Source organism: Scomber scombrus, unplaced genomic scaffold, assembly GCF_963691925.1.
Source record: "Scomber scombrus unplaced genomic scaffold, fScoSco1.1 SCAFFOLD_143, whole genome shotgun sequence".
NCBI classification, from domain to species: Eukaryota; Metazoa; Chordata; class Actinopteri; order Scombriformes; family Scombridae; genus Scomber; species Scomber scombrus.
Window position 1 is genome coordinate 89,365 of NW_026910657.1, and position 8,262 is coordinate 97,626.

The 8,262-nt window shown below is 42.7% G+C and overlaps 1 long non-coding RNA gene across 1 annotated transcript; it reads right to left on the minus strand.

The window, feature by feature from the left end:
* Positions 1 to 836: 836 nt before the first annotated feature.
* LOC133977165 (uncharacterized) lies at positions 837 to 7,734 on the minus strand. Its single transcript, XR_009924913.1, has 5 exons — positions 7,716 to 7,734; positions 3,534 to 3,582; positions 1,222 to 1,342; positions 977 to 1,071; positions 837 to 855 (listed from the first exon to the last, which is right to left on the minus strand). It is a non-coding gene; the product is annotated as an uncharacterized LOC133977165 (long non-coding RNA).
* Between the last annotated feature and the right edge of the window lie 528 nt (positions 7,735 to 8,262).

An 8,262-nucleotide genomic window follows, 5' to 3' on the forward strand; every position in this document is an offset into this window, starting at 1 on the left:
TGACCTACAGTATATCTGGTGGGCTTGGTGGGCAAAGCACTGAATTTAAAAGGATGGGATTTCATTATTCAAATTATTACAAAAGCTAAAATAAGGCAGATAGTAGTTATTTAGGTTTAACCATAGACTGTATATAAGAAATAGACGTAACATCCATGATGTCACCCATTGGTTTGTGGACTGCTGCTCGGAGGCCAATAGTATCGGATCTGAGCAGCGCCATCTTGAACATTTCAGGTGCATGCTGGGAAAAATAAAAACACAGATTCTACTTATATGGGCATCAGGAGGAGCATGAGGCACCCTCCTGAACCTGTGAACCAATCAACCTGTCAATCACCACGTAGCCACGCCCTAATGCATACCCTGCTTTATCGTCACATATAAAATCAGGGAGGCCAAAATGTCCCAAATGAACATCATACTGCATTGAAGAAGGCTTTAAACTAGCGATTGAGACCATAAACACATTTTGAAAACGTTTACTGAGGTTAGAAATCAAGTGAGAAGTTGGTGAATTCTCCATTGACTTGTATAGAGACGGAAGTCCTTTTGACACCAAAACGGTCGCCCCCTGGTGGCCTTTTGATAGAATGCAGTTTTAAGTTACTTCCGTGTTGGCCTCATTTCAGAGGACCAGAACTCCCCGCCTGGGTTTAACAGGCAAAACCACAGGAAGCCAAAGCAGCTTTAGTGTGATGAGGGTTTGTTATAAACTGGAGGTGAGATACAGAGTGTGACGGGGGAGCTGGATGAAGATGAAACACATCAATCAGGCAGGTTCCTCACCCTGTCAATGAAACACTGTAGGAACCATTTAGTGCTGTAAATCCCTGCAGACATCTGCTCTCTATCCTGCAGAGAGAGAAAGAGAAAAAGAGAGGAAGAGAGAGGTTGATACGAGGCATCGAATCACATTAAATGCCATCACACATCAGACGTCTCTCTGCAGTTTCTGTTATGAGTGTGATCTCACCAGATGCTTCTTCAGCTTGGGGATGAGTTTAGAAATAATCTGATCGTGATGTGCCTGGAATCGCTGAAGTTTGGGAAACCCGGGAACAAAAAATCCTAAAAGAGAGGAAACAGAGATTTAAACCTACTCAGTCACAGGATCTGAAAATCACTTCATCAGCTATTTCCTCCTCCTATAGAGCAGCACTTCATCTAGAAAACATGCAGTGAGTCGACTCTGTGTGTGTGTGTGAATCACAGCCTCACCGTGCATGGCGTGTTTCTGATTGGTCAGCAGCTGTGACAGAGCCCAGAAGGCGTCCTCCTCGTTCATGTACATGAGCAGCAGGGCGGCGATCTGACTCATGCCCTGGCAGTAGCTCACTTCCTGCAGACACAAATCAAACACAGTCACACTCTGGGTTTTCCACCGCTGCACGACTTTAACTCAAACTAAACACGGCAGCAAAGGATCAAAGTCATGCTTTAGTTTATGAATCTCTTATTTTAATAAAAGTATGAACAGTTACAGTATATATAGTTGTATTAGTATGTAGTAAAACACAGTTGTAATAATATAAAATGTGTCTTCATAGGAGAACATTAACAACACTTAACCCTCCTGTTTTCCTCGAGTCAAGGAAGGAAGGAAGGAAGGAAGGAAGGAAGGAAGGAAGGAAGGAAGGGAGGAAGGATTGAAGGGAGGAAAGATGGAAGGAAGGAAGGAAGGAAGGAAGGGAGGAAGAAAGAAGGAAAGGAGGGAGGAAGGAAGGGAGGGAAGGAATGATGGAAGGGAGGAAGGAAGAAAGAAGGAAAGGAGGGAGGAAGGAAGGAAGGAAAGGAGGAAGGGAGGAAGGAAAGGAAGAAAGGACGGAGGAAAGAAGGAAGGAAGGATGGAAGGGAGGAAAGATGGAAGGAAGGAAGGAAGGAAGGGAGGAAGAAAGAAGGAAAGGGGGGAGGAAGGAAGGGAGGGAAGGAGGGAAGGAAGGAAGGAAAGGAGGGAGGAAAGAAAGGAAGGAAGGACGGAGGAAAGAAGGAAGGAAGGAAGGTAGGGGGGAGGAAAGAAAGAGAAGGCGGGAGGGAGGAAGGAAAGATGGAAGGGAGGAAAGAAAGAGAGAAAGAGGGAGGGAGGAAGGACAGATGGAAGGAAGGAAGGAAGGAAAGGAAGGAAGGAAGGAGGGAAGGAAAGAAGGACAGAAGGAAGGAAGAAATGGGGATGGAGGAAGGAAAAAAGGAAGGGAGGAAAGAGAGAGGAAGGAAAGAAAGAGAGAAGGAGGGAGGGAGGAAGGACAGACGGAAGGAAGGAAGGAAGGAAGGAAGGAAAGAAGGAACAGTCAAAACAGACTGGGTCAATTTGACCCGGGAGGACGACACAAAGGTTAAATATGTCCTTAAGTGCTTATAGATACATTTTAGTGTCATAAACTATTAACTGATTGTTTACTGCTTAGAAATAATACAAACTGGGTTAAAAGTAAACTATTACCCAGCATCAGTAAAACCTTCAGCTGGGTAAATACATTTAATAATATCACTGCACAGGTTTTTTTTTTAATGGTTTTTGTAGATTTTTAAACACACATTCACCTAAATTTCCTTTACCTTGCAGTTCTATTCATTTTAAAATCATCCACATTCATGCATTCTGACATTTCCAATTATTATAAATGACTAATGAAAATAATTAGCTTTTATTAGCTTGAGCTAACTGAGAGTTCATTTATTATCGTTGCAAATATACAAATATTGGTGCATCAACGAATTAGTATCAAGAAGCCACACAAATAACACCAATATAGGTATCAGATCAGTAGTTATTCATTTTGGCAGATATAAGTATTTGCATATATGTAGAATAGAATAGTTTATTGTCATTGTGCAGATATACGTACAGCTAAATGTGAGCTGCACTGCCTGAGTAGAGCTCAAATAGACAAAGACTTTAAAAAGTAAAATTTAGGTTAAAATCACACACATACATACATAAGTTCAAACATACACACACCGTGCTTAATACCTATATATACAGCCAGATGCTGCTTGTACTGCACTTATGTAGCAGTAGATGTATTGCACATGTATAATAAAACTAAATAATATTGCACTTCATAGAACAGGATTCTTTTCTTTTCTTTTCTAGAAGTCTGTCTCTTTATAAAACTGTTATGTGATGACAGAGTTTACTCCAAGTATCCACCAATATAAAAACACTGAATTATTGACCAGACTGTTTCACAGCTGATCTGTTGGAAGTGCAAAGTGAAGCGAGTTAGTTGAATATGTTGTTTCCTCAAAAAAAGAAGGTTTGAACCTCAATTTGTACCAAAGGATCGTCATAGTGTCTTACTGATATCAGCTGATGGTATAATGTCTCAACTCTTAGTTAAATACCTGAAATGTGGACTGATGTCAGATCAATAAGAGCTATTACTGAGCAAATATAACAGTGAAACATACTGAACTCTGGCAGCATACAATGAGCCGCTTCAGAACTGAATATAGATCTTTATCAGTTCAATTGAGTTAAAGCATTAAAGTATTTGAGTGTTTCATGTGATGGAGGGAAAGCTTCCACTTACTGTGTTGTAGACTGAATACGCAGACAGGACGTGGAAGAGAGACTGCTGCCTGCAGAGAGGACAGGAAGTAATGTTAAAGACATGAGATGAACCAGTCTCAATCAATCAATCAATCAATCAATCAATCAATCAATCAATCAATCAATCAATCAATCAATCAAACTGTTTAACCCTCCAGTCGTCCTCACGGGTCAAATTGACCCCATATCTTTTGACTGTTCCTTACTTCCCCTCCTCCCCTCTTTCTTTGCTCTCTCCTCCTTCCATACTTCTTTCCTCACTTCCTTCCTTCCTTCCTTCCTCCTTTCCTTCCTCCCTCCTTACTCCTTTCCTTCCTCCCTTCCTTCTCTCCTTACTTCCTTCCTCTTTTCCTACTTACTCCTTTCCTTCCTTCCTTCCTTATTTCCTCCCTCCTTACTCCTTTCATTCCTTCCTTCCCTCCTTACTCCTTTCCTTCATTCCTTCCTTCCCTCCCTCCTTACTCCTTTCCTTCCTTCCTCCTTTCCTCCCTACTCCTTTCATTCCTCCCTTCCTTACTTCCTTCCTCTTTTCCTCCTTACTCCTTTCCTTCCTTCCTTCCTTATTTCCTCCCTCCTTACTCCTTTCATTCCTTCCTTCCCTCCTTACTCCTTTCCTTCATTCCTTCCTTCCCTCCCTCCTTACTCCTTTCCTTCCTTCCTCCTTTCCTCCCTACTCCTTTCATTCCTCCCTTCCTTACTTCCTTCCTCTTTTCCTCCTTACTCCTTTCCTTCCTTCCTCATTTCCTCCCTCCTTACTCCTTTCATTCCTTCCTTCCTTCCTTCCCTCCTTACCCCTTTCCTTCATTCTTCCTTCCTTCCTTCCTTCCTTCCTTCCTTCCTTCCTCCTTTCCTCCCTACTCCTATCATTCGTCCCTTCTTACTTCCTTCCTCTTTTCCTCCTTACTCCTTTCCTTCCTTCCTTCCTTATTTCCTCCCTCCTTACTCCTTTCCTTCCTTCCTTCCTTCCCTCCTTACTCCTTTCCTTCATTCCTTCCTTCCTTCCTTCCTCCTTTCCTCCCTACTCCTATCATTCGTCCCTTCCTTACTTCCTTCTTCTTTTCCTCCTTACTCCTTTCCTTCCTTCCTTCCTCCTTCTTCCCTCCTCCCTTCCATCCTTCCTTCCTCCCTCCTTTCCTTCCTTCCTTCCCTCCTTCCTTACTTGACTCGAGGACAACAGGAGGGTTAACTAAATGTAATTTAAGACCCAGTATGCAACATATGGACGTATTTAAGACTTTTTAAGGCCTAAAATTGAGATGATCAAATTTGAGACTTTTAAAATCTTTTTAAGACCCAGCAGAAACCCTGTTAGATGTTTCCCTGCTGCATCACACCTGATTGAAATAGTCAGCTCACCATCCAGCTCTGCAGAAGCCTGATAATGACCCGTTTATTTAAAGCAGGTGTGTTGGAAACGTCTAAAAACATGCAGAGCAGGACTGAAGGAGGAAGTCACAGTGAATCAGAGCCTCATATTGTTCCTGCAGGTTTCACTCTGCTCTCTTTAAACCTGGACTGTGTTACAAACAGACTCTCAGCTCTTAAACACAATGATGTCTGAGACTTTTAACAGAGAAAACAGAACGTGAAAGGAACTAAAAAAAGGAAAAACACATAGAACTCTCTCTCTCTCTCTCTCTGTCTCTCTCTCTCTCTGTCTCTCCTCTCTCTCTCTGTCTCTCTCTTCCCTCTCTCTCTCTCTCTCTCTGTCTCTCTCTGTCTCTCTCTCTGTCTCTCTCTTCTCACCTCTGTCTCTCTCTCTCTCTCTGTCTCTCTCTCTATCTCTCTCTCTCTCTCTGTCTCTCTCTCTCTCTCTGTCTCTCCTCTCTCTCTGTCTCTCTCTGTCTCTCTCTGTCTCTCTCTGTCTCTCTCTCCCTTCTGTCTCTCTCTCTCTCTGTCTCTCTCTCTCTCTCTCTCTCACTCTCTCTCTGTCTCTCTCTCTGTCTCTCCTCTCTCTCTCTGTCTCTCTCTGTCTCTCTCTCCCTCTCTCTCTCTCTCTCTCTCTCTCTCTCTCTCTCTCTCTCTCTCTCTCTCTCTCTCTCTCTCTCTCTCTCTCTCTCTCTCTCTCTCTCTCTTCCTGTCACTATAAAAAGGTTCATTTTTTTCAGGGGCCGCTGAACTCCTGTTAAATATTGAAACGTTTTGCAGCTCCAGACTTTCCACTGCCGCTCCCGAACAGGCCTGCGGTCCATTAAACTGTAAGTGACATCACTCCTTTAGAGGATCGGGTTCCAAAAAAAAAAAAAGAGAAACAAAACCAACGCCGTCCAAAAACACAGCCTGCCTACCTCTCCCACACTCAGCACGAGTTCACACTGCGGCCGGGAACAGCTTGTGTTTTAAAAAGCAGCACATTAAAAACCTTTTCCATCCAAACTGATGATCTCTGCAACCTGGAAATGAACAATGAGACTTAAACCGCACGGCCAAAAGTACGCGGACACCTGGGCTTGCAGAAGGATCGACTTTACATCTGTTTTATGCAGCGATGGAGGAGATATTCAGATCATTTAGTCAACTGAACGTTATTCAGCAACTAGGTTGGTGATCAAAGTATCGTTTTGAGTCTCTTTTAACCCTCCTGTTGTCCTCGAGTCAAGGAAGGGAGGAAGGGAGGAAGGGAGGAAGAGGGAAGGAAGGAAGGGAGGAAGGAGGAGGAAGGAGGAAGAAGGAAGGAAGGGAAGGGAAGGAAAGGAGGGAGGACAGACGGAGGGAAGGGAAGGAGGGAGGAAGGAAGGGAGGAAAGGAAAGGAAAGGAAAGAAGGAAGGAAGGAAGGAAAGGAAGGAAGGAAGGAAGGAAGGAAGGAGAGAAGGAGGGAGGGAGGACTGACGTATGGAAGGAAGGAAAGGAGGCAGGAAGGAGGGAAAGGAGGGAGGAAAGGAAAGAAGGAAGGGAGGAAGGAAAGGAAGGAAGGAAGGAAGGAAGGAAGGAGGGAAGGAAAGAAGGGAGGAAGGAAGGAAGGAAGGAAAGAAGGAAGGGAGGAAGGAAAGGAAGGAAATAAGGAGGGAGGGAGGACAGATGGAGGGAAGGAAGGAAGGAGGGAAGGAGGAAGGAAAGGAAGGAAGGAAGGAGGGAAGGAAAGAGGAGGGAAGGAGGACAGACGGAGGGAAGGAAGGAAAGGAGGGAGGGAAGGAAAGAAGGAAGGGAGGAAGGAAGGAGGGAAGGAAGGGAGGAAAGAAGGGGTCAATATGACCCGGGAGGACGGTTAAAAGAAAAATGTCCAAATTCTCTGATTCATGTTTCTTAAATGTGAATATTTCCTGGTTTCTTTCGTCCTCTGTGACGGTAAACTGAACATCAAGAAGACGCTGAGGACACATCGTGGGTTTTCGGAAACAATGATAGACATTTTTCATGATTTTCTGACATTTAATAAACCAAATGACTAATCGATTAACTGAGAAAATGATGGTTGATTAATCAGTAATGAAAATAATCTTTAGGTTGCAGCCTGTGTCCAAAAGTCCTGCATTTAAATCCTACTGAAGTATAAATACAGAAGTTTTATCAGTTAAACTTACTTAAAGTATTAAAATGATCTACTACTGAACCTCTCCAAAGGGTCACCAGATGACGAGATGATTAATGGGACAGGAAAGAAGGAAAAAAGCAAAGTTCCGATCCACAAATCTGTTTTCAGTTTTTAGACTTTTTCTCTAATCTTATATTTCTGTTTTTAATGAAATATTGGATAATTTGAACAGTTATTGAAATAAAACCATGTGAGAAATTTGGAGGGGAAATATCTCTTTGGTGGAACTGATAACAAAATCATCAGCTAGCGTTTAACCCAAAAGTTTAACTAAATGTACAATAAAAAGAAATGTGATTGGGTAGCATTACTAGCGTTGCCATGGAGACTGTAGTTTTTACTTATCTTCCTTATCGATATTTTGGTCTGTAACTTGAGATAACTCCTAACGTCCTTGTTTAATCCTGTTTGGGATGATATAATGTCATTAGGCAAGCGACTGGTTACCATGGAGACGACTGGAAAACAAAGTGTCGAGCTACCTTCCTTAAACCAGCCTTTATTCACTGGCTTTATCTAAATTTCTCAGTAACTTAAAATGCAACACTGACAAATTAAAGCAGTAAAGGAAAAATGTTTTTATAATTCGTTCAGTGAAATGAGTCCGAACTGAAAACTGTGAAACGTACTTGACTCCAAAGCGATCCATGAACATGATATGGTCCCTAAAGGTCCTGTTGATGTCCAGGTCGATCTGTTTGATCTCTGTTGAGTACCGTATGGCCTGGTCCTTCATCCTCTGAGAGGAAACAGAGAGGAAAACAATGACACGGTCAGATAGTGATGAGATGCTTGTACCTGAGTGATGAGCTGAAATATGGTGAAAGAAAAAGAAACAAATCTGTTATCTTTGTTTTCTTTGACACAGAAAGCAGAACATTGGGCCTGATGCAAGAACATTTTTCTTCATCTTATCTTAAATTTCTCATACTTCTTTCGTGAGGTGGAACCACACTCATATCGCTAGGAAACAGTCGTAAATGACCTGCATGAATACGTTGACTCCCACCTGTTGTAAATGAACGTGCATACCCAAGAAGAGTAAATTAGCATAATTGACGTCCGCAAAATACCATATGCGGTCAGGTGTGTGGAAAGTTGTAGAAGCTCCATTCATGAAAATGGCACCAAAGACTAAAGAAGAAGAACTTTATGACCTGTGAAATCGAGGTCCCG